Source organism: Zalophus californianus, chromosome 10 (genome assembly GCF_009762305.2).
Source record: "Zalophus californianus isolate mZalCal1 chromosome 10, mZalCal1.pri.v2, whole genome shotgun sequence".
Classification (NCBI taxonomy): domain Eukaryota; kingdom Metazoa; phylum Chordata; class Mammalia; order Carnivora; family Otariidae; genus Zalophus; species Zalophus californianus.
The window spans coordinates 11797158-11809528 of record NC_045604.1 but is presented as its reverse complement, the minus strand read 5'-3'; the positions used below and the strand labels follow the sequence as shown (position 1 = coordinate 11809528).

Sequence of the window (12371 nt, the reverse complement as noted above, 5' to 3'; positions counted from 1 at the left end):
TTCTGGCACATGCTACAACACAGATGAAGCTTGAAGACATGATGCTGAGTGAAATGCATCAGTCGCAAAGGGACAAATACTGTATGATTCCAGTCATAAGAGATATGTAGCGTAGTCAGACTCAGAAGCAGACAGTAGAATGGTGACTGCTGGGAACTGGGCGAGGATGAATGGGAGTTAGTTACTGTTTACCGGGGACAGAGTTTTAGTTTTGTAGGATGCAAACAGTTCTGGAGATGGATGGTGGTGATGGTTGCACAGCAGTGTGAATGTATTTAATACCACTGAACTGCAGGGGCGCCTGGGTGGCTCAGTCAGTTAAGCGTCTGCCTTCAGCTCAGGCAATGATCCCAGGGTCCTGGAATCGAGCCCTGTGTCGGGCTCCCTGCTCAGCGGGGGAGTCTGCTTCTCCCTCTGCCTGCTGCTCTGCCTACTAATCCTCTCTCTCCCACTCTCTCTCTGACAAATAAATAAACAAAATCTTTAAAAAAATACCACGGAACTGTACACTTCAAAGTGGCTAAGAGTAAATTTTAAGTGATGTGTATTTTGCCAGAATTAAAAAATAGTAATAAAAAAGAAAAAAAAGTGGGGCACATCAGAGACTTGGAATTGACTTAATCCAAACTCCAAGGCCCCCTTTCTGGAAACAGCCTGACTCTAGCCCCTGAGAGAACCCCACCCCCATCCAGAACGCCAAGAACACCTCTTGCTGAGACTAAAGAGAATAAGAAATTGAAATGTAATGACTTTAAACTTAACCTTGATCACAGATGAGATAACTTTAGACTTTAATTTTTTGTTTTAACTTCTTTGGACCTTAACTTTTTTTTTTTTTTTAAAGATTTTATTTACTTATTTAGAGAGAGCGCAAGTGTGGAGAGGGGCAGAGGGAGAGGGATAGAAAGAATCCCTCTGAGACTCCACTGAGCACAAAGCGTGAAGTGGGGCTCGATCTCACGACCCTGAGGTCATGACCTGAGCTGAAATCCAGAGTTGGATGCTCAACCGACTGAGCCACCCGGGCGCCCCTGGACCTTAACTTTTAAGGGGATTTTGAGCTTTGGAGTCCCTGGTAATTTGATATTTTGAGAGGAGTTAAGTTCAAATGTAGAAAGTCTTACTGTTGGCCTTTTATTATTGGGGTGCCTCTATGATATCACTGGGTCTCACTGCCTAATTTCTAATAGGTTATGTTGGTCGATGAGGCTGGAAATAGATGGAGATGGGAAATAGAAGAGAATCTACATTTTCTGTCTTGACTACAGAAAGGTCTTGAAGAACATAATGTACTGTATGGACCCACCTCAGAAACTTCTGGGGCAAAAATCTACACTGCCTTCCCAGGCAGATCACTAATGGAAGATCTCTAATGGTGTTAAGGATGTCCAAGATACTGTCCCACTTCTGGTTGACCACAGGCATGGGTAAACACAGTGGGTCCAAAGAACAAAAAAAAATGTGGCAGAGGCAGAGATGGTAACTTCCCTGCAATAAACTGCTTCAGGATTAAGATGGCGCGTATCCCTAATGTACCCACATGAAGGGATGTTAATTAGTCTTGAGCCTTCTCTGTCTCCTCACACTCTCCTGCTCAGGGGAGACCTGATTGGTAAATTTGGGGTCAGCAACTGAGCTCTGCCCCACCTTTCTTCTTGGGCTCTGCTCATCTTCGAGCTGCAGGATCCCAGGTCTCTTTGAGCCAAGTGGTGAGCTTGGCAGAAAAACCCTGCCCTTGTTGGGAGAAGCCTGCAGTTTTGTGTCATGCTGCCCGAGGCTGGGTGGATAATTTCAGCGCTGGGATTCAGCATGAGAAATTCCATTGCTTCTCTATTTCTAAACCACATCCTCCAAGCTAACCTTTATCAGTAATAAAATAGGTATTTTGATCTAAAACAAGAGGATTTTTCTTTGATCTAAAACCACATCCACATTCTCATTATGCTTTCACATTTGTAGCATGTCATGAAGTCGGCAGAGCACTGTTGCCTGCACATGCTGTTTGATCTTCTGGCAATCCAGTGAGCTCAGATGGATGGGAAAGCTTTTTGTAGCTGCTGCAGTGTTATAACTACACTTATCCCTGATTGCCTAAGTCCCGTTGGTGAGGTTTGAAGAGATTACCTAACTTGCCTATGTTGTAGGTGATGGGCTAGAATGAGAACTCGAGACTTCTGGCTTCGGGTCAGGTTCTCCTAAAGAATCAGTTAGCAAGAGTTATCTCATAGAGTGGTAATATCTTCAACTGGAAACTGGTTTAATCCTACAGTTTTGTTTTGAAACATCTGCTTATGACTTCAGGAAGGGACCTTTAGGATCGGTGTCCGTAAGCTCTAGTGTGTATGTGACTCACGTGGGAACCTTGAGTAGAGTGGATATTCCTGTATCCGACGCCCAGCTATGCCGATGGGGGATTGAGTTGGGGTTCGGAATTCTCATTTTTATAAAAACCCAACTGTTCTAAACTCTTACCCGATTTTCTGTAGACCAAGTTCTCACAATGCTCACCCCGCTGTAATGTGGGCATGCTCCTTCATGGTGGGTAAAGAGTGACAAATCCTGGCTTTCTTTGAAAAAGGGAACTCAGAAATACATCATGGTTAACCACGGAGGCACACATTTTGGATGATGGGTTTACACTGATGCAAACACACACAGAGGCCCCTGCGGCCCTCAGGGGACCACAGTACCCCCTTCTGGAAGCAGGGGTCCTGAAAGACAGCGGAGTTCTGAAGGCAGCAAACCCACCACCTGAACCTCCACACAACTGAGTTAACGGCCACATCATTAACTAATCCTGAATTAATTCACCAGGAAGGGGCAATGCCTGGGGCTTAAGCATTGCCTGTGTGTGCACGTTTGTGTGGGGAATAAATGAGAAAGTGTTTTGTAAAAATATTTGCTTCTTTTTTTAATCAATTAGTGCCTTTCAATGAATCAACAAATAAGAAGGAAGCCCCAAACACAGTGTTAACAACATAAAGAGTATAGGAGTCGATGGTATGGTTTAAAAAATATTTAAAGACAAGGTAAGGATTAGGAATGCTGATGAGTAATTGCTACATTCTCTTAGGGCTCAGGGAGATGCTGTGAGCCTACTGGTTTTTCTCTCTTTCTACCTCCCAGCCAAGCTTAAGAGGTAACTCCTTCCACGTGAACTGGAAAAGATGAATTTCAAGCTTCATTGAGAGCTCTAAAACCTTAAATCCTTCTTGAAAATAACCTGCCTCTCAGGAATTTTTGGTTCCCCCAAATTATAAAGCTTTTCCTTGGGCTGTGGAATGGCTGCATTATTAACTGTGATTACTTAAGTCTCTGAATAGAAGGATGCAATAAATCTGAAAGTACTTGTTCTGGTTTGTGACTAAGCAAAACTGTATAATATTAAATCAGATGTTGTTATAAACATATGAAATAGCACATTTTTTTCCCAACTTGGGGCATTGTGGCATGAAGCTTCTGGGAATCTAAAAAAAATGTTTTTACATTCTTGGATCCTGAGACTGGTTTCTGCTAGGTTTTCTTCTTTCTGAGCATGGATGCTAAACAAAAGTGCTTCTGTTTAGATCTCTGTGTTTTCCCAGTGAGTTAGCAAGGTTGAGCAGAGGTGTTCTTACTTCTTTGCAGGCTGTTCTCTGGGGTGGAACTGGTGACCCAGGCCATGTGTGTGTATGTGTGTGTGTGTGTCCGTGTGTGCCTGTCGAGTGGGGAAGATGAATGGCATCTGAGTACCCTGGAATGTTTGGGTTGGAAGGGCTCTTAGACACAAACTAGTTCACCAACCTCCTCATTGCCCAGGTCATGTTTTCAAACTTAGGTTCGAATGTGTGGGAGAGAGAAAGGCACACAAATCTGGAGGTGGGGAGGAATTTTGAAATTCAAGGCCAAGTTTCTAGGTTAGGCCTCTGTGGCCTCTGGCTTGGTTAGAGGAACAGGAGGGTTGTCAGTCATGTGACAAGCCTGCCGCTGTCCTTGGGGGTCACACCCCCAGGCCTGGGTAATGACAGATAATCATGACCCTGGGAAAAGCTTCATGTCTGCCTCTGGTCAGTGGGCAGGTTGGCTTCATTTTCCTCCTCAAAGGAGTGGTAATGCCTATGCATGGTGTACACGTTCGCGAGCAAAGAGCCACAAAGAAGTCAACAGAGGGAGTGTTAAAAAGTGATTACAGTTTTTCTTGTGTTGGCACTTAATGAGCAATTTTTCTTCCTATAGTCTCCCAGTATATTATTTGTTTATCATTAAGATAATATATTTATATTAAAAATAAAACTATAGCCTCAGAATACCTGTGTATTTAATAATCGCCTTTTACAAAGATGATTTAGGATATTAATAGCATTCCACAAATTATTTGGAGCTGTGCTGTCCAAGATGGTAGCCATTCAGGGTTATTGACATGCGGCTGATCCAAATGGAGATACGCTGTACGTGTGAACTACATAACGAAATCTCAAAGATTCAGTAAAAATGAAAGAGTGTAAGGTATTTCTGTAGTCATTCTTATGATTATGTGTTGAAATGATAATTTGGATAAACAGGGTTAAGTGATCAGAATTAATTTCATCTCTTTCTTTTTAATTGGCTACTAGAAAATTAATTAACTAATTAATTAATTTATTTATTTTTATTTCCTTAAGTTATATCTATGCCCAGCTTGGGGCTTGAACTCACAACCCCGAGATCAAGAGATGAATGCTCTGCTGACTGAGCCAGCCAGGCACCCTGCTACTAGAAAACTTAAAATTACACATGTAGATGCTATATGAAGGAGAGAAGGTTAGCCTTCCCCTTGACAAGGACAGAGGAGGCCCTCGGGCCTGTACAGCATTGTCACCTACTTGGTGGCTTCTAAACATTGTTATGAAGATGAAGAGTGACTGCTGAATGGGTACAAGGTATCCCCTTTGGGTAATGAACATGTTCTGGGTAGACAGTGGTGATGGTGGCAGAACATTGTGAATGTACTAAATGTCAATAATGATACATTTTATGTTATGTATATCTTACCACTATAAAAACATTGTGGGGGCACCTAGGTTGCTCAGTCAGTTGAGCATCCCGGTCTTGATTTTGGCTCAGGTCACGATCTCAGGGTTGTGGGATGGAGCCCCGCGTTAGGCTCCATGCTCAGTGTAGAGTCTGCTTGAGATTCTCTCTCTCCCTCTCCTTCTGCCCCTCCCCTGGCTCATGCTCTCTCTCTCTCTTTCTCAAATAATAAATAAATAAATCTTTAAAAAATTGCATATGTGGCTCACGTTATACTTCTGTTTTCAATGCTTGTTTCAAGTAAAGAGGTGGTGGGTGTGGCTTTGCTGAAAACGGTGTCTCTAGAAACAGAGGAAAAGGTTGGAAGAGGCAAAGTCAGGCTGAAGGCTGGCGGGAGAGGTCAGAACACTTTTTTCCTGGGGCCCCTATCTCTTCATAATGCCTTCCTCTTATCTCGTTCCACTGTCCGCCCTGCTTGGCCTCTGCCCGCTGCTTAGGTTGCTCATGAAGATTACTTTTTCCCTAAAATTCCTCCCAGTTTACGTGGTGTTAAGGAGTTAGGAGTCTTGAGGGTTCGAAATAAAATACAAACCCCAGATCAGGTTCGACAAGCCCCTCCACCTCCCAGGTAGTGTTGATTAAGAAAAAATAAAATCTTTTCTGCACATCTCTGGAATCCAGCTTCTTCAAAGTAAACTCCATGAGGCAAACTGATGTGTGGTTTTGGTAAGTCAGGTCAGCGGTTGGCGGGCTCAAGGTCGGGAGGAGGTGGGGGGTGGCCGGGTTGGGGCCTCAGAAAGGGCTGTGGGGGATACTCTGGTATAGATCTGGTGGCTGATGATCTCAGTGTATCCGTTTGGTGAAACTCTATGGAGTTTGTGACTTGTGTACTTTTCTGAATGCCCTTTACACATCAATAAAAAGTTAAAAAAAAAAATCCCAAACCATCCTGTGAGGTGCATACTTTTTTAAGTGGAAAGGTCCGCCCGCCTGCTAGAAGGCAATGCTCCAGGTTCCAACAGTTCTGGAGTGAGTGAATGCAGAGGGGCGGGCGCATGTTCCGTGAACATGGATACAAATGGACACTGTATCCCCTTCCTTATGGGACCTGGACTGGCCTAGCAGGTCACGGAGGCCCAGATGGGGTGGCCTTTGGCAGTCCTTCCCCAGACTAGTGATCTGTGAGTGACCTACCTCGGAAAATTCGCCTTGTACCTCATCTCATGTCTCTCCATCTGGGGCATCCACACACTCGAGACCAGGGAGGAAAGGGTGTCAAGAGTGACCTGTTGCTTACCACGAGGCTGGCTCAACTATTGGTGTAGGTGAGTTAGCTAAGGACAGTCACATCCTTGCGGGAGACTAGAGTTTCTTCCCGGCTTACTCAGCGAACCAAAAGGATGAAATCTTGCCATTTGCAACAACATGGATGGAACTAGAGGGTATTCTGCTGAGCGAAATAAGTCAGTCAGAGAAAGACAAATGCCGTTATGATTTCACTCATATGTGAAATTTAAGAAACAAAATAGATGAACATAGGGGAAGAGAAGAAAAAATAAAATAAGATGAAAATTGAGAGGGAAGCAAACCACAAAAGACTCTTAGCTCTAGGAGACAAACAGGGTCACTGGAGGGGGGTGCTGGTGTAACTGGGGGATGGGCATTAAGGAGGCACGTGACGTGATGAGCTCTGGGTGTTGTATGCAATGGATGAATCGCTAAATTCTATCTCTGAAACTAATAATACAGTACATGTGAATTAAATTGAATTTAAATAAAAAATGAAAAAAAAAGAAAAGAAAAGAATTCTTCCCCCACTGTGAACAGTCGCCTGCAAGGACAATAGGAACCCCCATGGAGTGAGCAGGCCCTGGCTGCAGTTATCACCTAAGGAAATCCTGTGTGCTGGTAAGTTCCCCCCTCAGCAAAGCCTGGAGAAGGGATGACAGGGAGCAGAGGGGCCAGGAATGTTCCTGGGGAACTTGTTAGCCAGATAGCGGCTGGGGAGAAGCATGGGGGACACGGGTAGGAGGAGCATAAGCGGAAACAGGGAAGGGAAAATAAATAAATGAGATAAGCAACTTCATTTGCTTCCTCTCTTATGACTCCTTTAATTTTGTGCTGGGGACTGTGGTCTCCCCTGGATCTCCTTTTCTGGGAACAACAGCCTGGCGACTGATTTTGAAGACCAGGCCCGGCCCCTCCCTCCTTGCCCTGTGCCTACCCCACCGCAGTGAACTTCAACACCACTGGCTGGATGGGTTTCCCAGAAGCACCCCCCCCAACACACCCGCCCTGCCCAGAGCAGGGTGTCCACCACAAGCCCAGACCCTGGCCCGCACCTCTGCAGTGCAAAGAGCGCAAGGCTACATGGTCAGCAGGGCCCCCTCAGCACTCCCCCAGAGAGACCAAATGCTGGGGTCACTATGAGGTAGCCAGGTCAAGAGAGCTTAACAACAATGTTGTTGGCCTTGTGGAGAGGTTTCTCTTTCGTTGGAGCGCAACTGGAAACGGTCAGATTGGCCCCATGCTAAAGCGCTAAGGTCCAGGTCCGCCCGCCTGCTAGAAGGCAATGCTCCAGGTTCCAACATCAACATCGACTGGTTCCCTCAGAAAAACTTTGGACCTCATGTGATGGGCAAAAGGGAACAGGCAAGGGGCTGGGAGAGCAGCCTGTCCACGCCTGTCCACCGCTCTGATTCCACTGACCGGATGACCCGGGCTTTGTCAACCTCGGTCTGGACATCCATAGCATAGATATGACACCTCACATGTATATAAGGACCTGATAACACGTATGTAAAAAGCACTTTGCAAACTGCAGAGTGCCTCAATGTTGGCTCTCTGGCAGGGGCTGTCAGGCAGCATGCTATGAGGTGTGTGGGGAGTGAGTTGTTGCCAAGAACTCAAAGAACTCCAGTTTGCAAATGGTTAACTTTTACTTTACAGAATCTTTAAGGGAGAATCATGATTCCAATTGAATCAGTTAAGCCCTACTCCTCAACAAGGGCTCAGGCTGTCTAGTGACCCAAGAGAGAAACTGTTCAACGGAAGAGCAAGTCATGTAATTCTGAGGAACTGTCCTTGGGACGGCACTTTGGGGTTCTCATCCGAAATCACTGTTTTCTCAGTCCGCCTCCGGCCATTTCTATCCTGCTTACCTTACCTCCACTCCAGGGAGGGGGATCCCTGCCCCTGCAGCTGACACCTTTAGAAGTTTTTCTACATTGCTTGTTTAAGCCCAGGCCAATGGACTCCCCGTCTGCCAGACCTGCCTCCTCAAGCACACCCCTCAGTTTGGAGATGAGATGTGCCAGGGTCGAGTTGAGAGGGAGGGGAGGCCAGGAGTTGCCATGTTGAAAGTCTGTGTACTGCTTGGCTGCCCTCTGAATGTTCTCCATAAAGACTGTGAGGTCCTAGAGGCAGGGAAGAGATCTTAAAGCCATTCACTAAATGCTTACGGAGCACCTACTATGGACTAGGCAACATTTGTCATGAGCAAAACAGACACACACAGTGCAATCATTAACAGAGCTTACTATGCGGTAGGGGAGCCTGGCTTTACGCAACTAATGACACAAATAATTGTAAGCGTGTTGAGTGCTCCGAAGGGGAAGTGTGGGTGTCAAGGGAATGTTTCAGTTGAACCCTGAAGAGTAATGGCCTCATCCCAGTGAAGGGTGTAGTGGTGATAGGGTCAGAAGTGGGTCAAGCCTTCCCAGCAAAGGGAACATATATATGCACATATTCCTCCATGAGAAGGGGCATAACGCCATATATAGTCTGCCTCTCCCCAGCCCACTCCTAGCCTCTCACCTCAACACCTTCTGGAACTCCGCAAATGTCATTTCTTGACTAGACACAGAGAGGCTATGCTTAGCTACGACACCAACCCAATTTGTACATTTTCATATTACACGCGTAAAACTTGCTACTCTTTTTTGCTGCCCCCTCCCTGCCCCTTACATAACCGACCAAAAGAGAAACCCGAAGAAAACACACACTCCCAGAGTTTATTATAGTTATTATGACTCAGACAGATTTGAAGACTAGAATTTAATGGAGTTTTTTCTAACATTCCTTTGGGACTTGAAGGACTTTTTTTCCCACCAGCCATTGAAGTAAGATTCTAAAAACACATTTCTTTCTTAAAAGAAAAGAAAAAACCTTCTGAATTCAAAGTCAATTAACCTAGAAGCAGAGCACTTGCTCCATATTTTTGCATCCCTCCACACCTGCCCCTGCCCTCTCCTTCCCTCTTTCTTTATTTCTCTGGTGTGGTAATAAGTGAAATAGAGAAGCTGCTTTCAGTCTTGGCTCTTGACCTTGCTGTGTGACTTTGGCTAACTCACTTCCCCTGTCTCAACCTCAGCTTCTTCAAATGTACAACACGGGGATGGATGGTAGGACTCAGAACCCTAACATTCCTTGTTTCTCCTGGGAGAACCTCAACAGAGAGACGCTTCATCCAGCAGCCACAAACCCCATATTGAAAAGCCAGCATCGACTAAAGATCTCCTTTCTCGGGAGGGAAACTGGAGGCAAGGCCTTCCTCGTCTTCAACTATCACTTTGGTAGAGCCAATGTAAGTAGGGTTTCCTCTCATCCAGGCCAGACACTCTCTCTCCAGCTTGCCTTGTCCCCACATCCATCTGTCTGCACTTCTACAGGCCTTGAGAACGCCAGAAATCTTTCCTTAGTTTTCCCAGCTACACCTACTGTTCCCCACACGGATCTCCACCCCTGAGACTGTCCAGACCAAGAATTAAATGCCTCCAGGATCCTGGTCTGTAACACAAATGGGAGATGTCCGGGTGAGGTGCATAAGCCCACACATTATGATTGGCAGGGACACGACCACCTCTGGTCTCACGCTCGATTGAAGGGGATCTAAGTTCCACTTAGCTCTGACCATTTGGCATCATTCTGGAATAAGTGTGCAGCATTGCCAGATATTCTGCTGATCTTTCAAGAGAACCAGAATTTTTAAGTCAAATGTGGCTCGATTTCTACAAATCATGACATGGGCCAAAGACAAAAGTCTATGGATCAGATTTAACCTGTGGCTGCTGGTTTGCTACTTGTGTGTGTAGACACAGTATTGGGTCTTTTATACGTTCTACCTGATATTTACAAAACCCGTAATACTTATCTGTGCATTCATTCATGTAGTAAATATTTGCCACCTACCACGAGCTGGTCCTATGTAGGAAGCTAGGGAGCATAGGTAACTGAGATGCAACACACTGGAAATTAGGAATGCCAATGTGGCCTTGAGCTTGAGCTGGGCCCAAGCTAGCCCACTGATTGTATGTCACTCAGGGCTGTGAAAGCAAGGGAAGGTCTTCTTGTACCCTACCTCTCTCTCTCAACCTTGGCTTTAGAAACACTTTTGTCCAAAAAAAAAAGACTAATGCAAATTGTTTCAAATCAGGTTACTTTATTTCTACCCTTTACCCACCCCCTGTACCAACCCCCCCATATGAAGAAGCAAAAACCATAGAAACAAATACAAACAACAGTTTTATCTCTGAAAGCCAAGGTCATTCATTCATTCAGGATGAGAAACCTAACCATCTAACAGATGAGCACTTTAAAGGGCAGATTTTAACAATCAGTATTAGTGGAGAAACCATTGGTTAGGAGTCAGATCACCTGGCCTCCAGTCCACCGCTGCAACCGTGAGACCTGGAACATACTACTGACTTCATCTAGCCTCAGTTCCTCCCCCTCCCCCTCCCCCTGGGGTTAAATGAAAGGTGATTAGAGGATTTCTGACCTGAGTTCTTTCTGACCTGAGTCCTGGCAACTTAGCGGAAGGAAAACATAAAGAAATACGAGCAGGGGCACCTGGGTGCCTCAGTTGGTGTAAGTGTCCAACTCTTGATTTTGGCTCAGGTCATGATCTCAGGGTGGTGAGACAGAGCTCCACGTCAGGCTCTGTGTTAGGGATGGAGACTGCTTGAGATTCTCCCTCTCCCTCAGCCCCTTCTCCCTTTTCTTTCTCTCTCTCCCCCTCTAAAAAAAAAAAAGAAAAGAAATATGAGCAAACCTAAGCATGCCTCTCTCTACGAGAGTGGCCAGAGCCCTGCTCTGCACAGGACAGAACGAGGGATGGAGCCGTCGAAATCTCACCTCCTCCCCTCTTCCTCAAGAACTAAGAGCTAGTTAAAAGCATATTGAAATGCAGCAGAAAACACAGACCACACCAGAGTCCAGGTCAAGGTTTTAACAGCACTCTGATACTTGGCATATTTACTTGGATTTCATGTTTTTTAGGCCAAAGCTCTGCACCTCTCCATTTACCTGGCAGCAAAGCATTCTCTAAATGGGGCTTTGGAGATATCCATTAGGAAAAGGAGCATGGGGGAGTAACAGGAAGTTTGGATGAAGAGCCGGGAAATGCTTCCTTGGGGGAAAGGGAAATCTGGCACCATCAATAAGGTTGAGTCTATAAAATCATTTTCCTCTGAGATTAAAAGCCTGCTAGATGTACTATATTTATCAGTCAGCGAATCTCATTCACTGCCTTATTCAGAAATTCCACTTCCTACAGCTGACTTCTTTTGGCCCCTGACCTGTCCTATTTCGTACATGGCTAGTATATTGAATTTCAACTATCAGAACTCGCTAAAAACAAAGCACAAAAACCCAGCCAAAAAAACTTAGTTAAGAGCAAGTTTCTTAAACATCAGAGAAGTGTTAAGAAAGTTGCTCTTGAGGCTTTCGCACCTTTTAAAGAAATGCCTTAGAGCAGACCCACAATCAGGGGTTTCTAAATAAGGTGGAAATTAAACACTTTGAGAGCTTCCTGTTCCACAGAAGATGGTAAACTAGCACAGGGTGCTGGCTTCCTCCCAGAGCCCAGTCTTGGAGAAGAGAGAGGGAGTTGCTGGGTCCTGGAACCTAAGAGAAAAACTCTAGGGATTGTGGTGAGGGTGGGAGACGGGAATGCACAGCAGGAGGGGACCAGGGGTCACAGACAGGGCATGACGATTACCTTTAGGGGTCAACTTGATCGGGCCATGGGGTGCCTAGACATTTGGTCAAACATTGTTCTGAGCATGTCTGTGAGGATATCTGGAGGAGATTAATATCTGAATCTGTAGACTGACTAAAGCAGATTGCCCTCCCTAATTGAATGGGCCCCAATCAATCGAAGACCTGAACAGAACAAAAAAGTCTGAATTAGAGGACACCCGGACACCCCTTCTGCCTTACTGCTGAGCTGGGACATCAGTCTTTTCTGGCTTTCAGACTTGAACTAAAATATAGCTCTCCTCAGGTCTTGAGCCTGCCCACTTTTGGAATGAAGCTTACACCATTAGCTCTCCTGGTTCTCAGGCCTTCAGACTTGGGCTAGATTGACACATTGTCTCTCC

At 45.5% G+C, this 12371-nt stretch overlaps 1 pseudogene; it reads left to right on the top strand.

Annotated features, from left to right (window-relative positions):
• The first annotated feature begins 4758 nt into the window (after window positions 1-4758).
• LOC113933796 lies at window positions 4759-4865 on the top strand (annotated as a pseudogene).
• Window positions 4866-12371: the final 7506 nt, after the last annotated feature.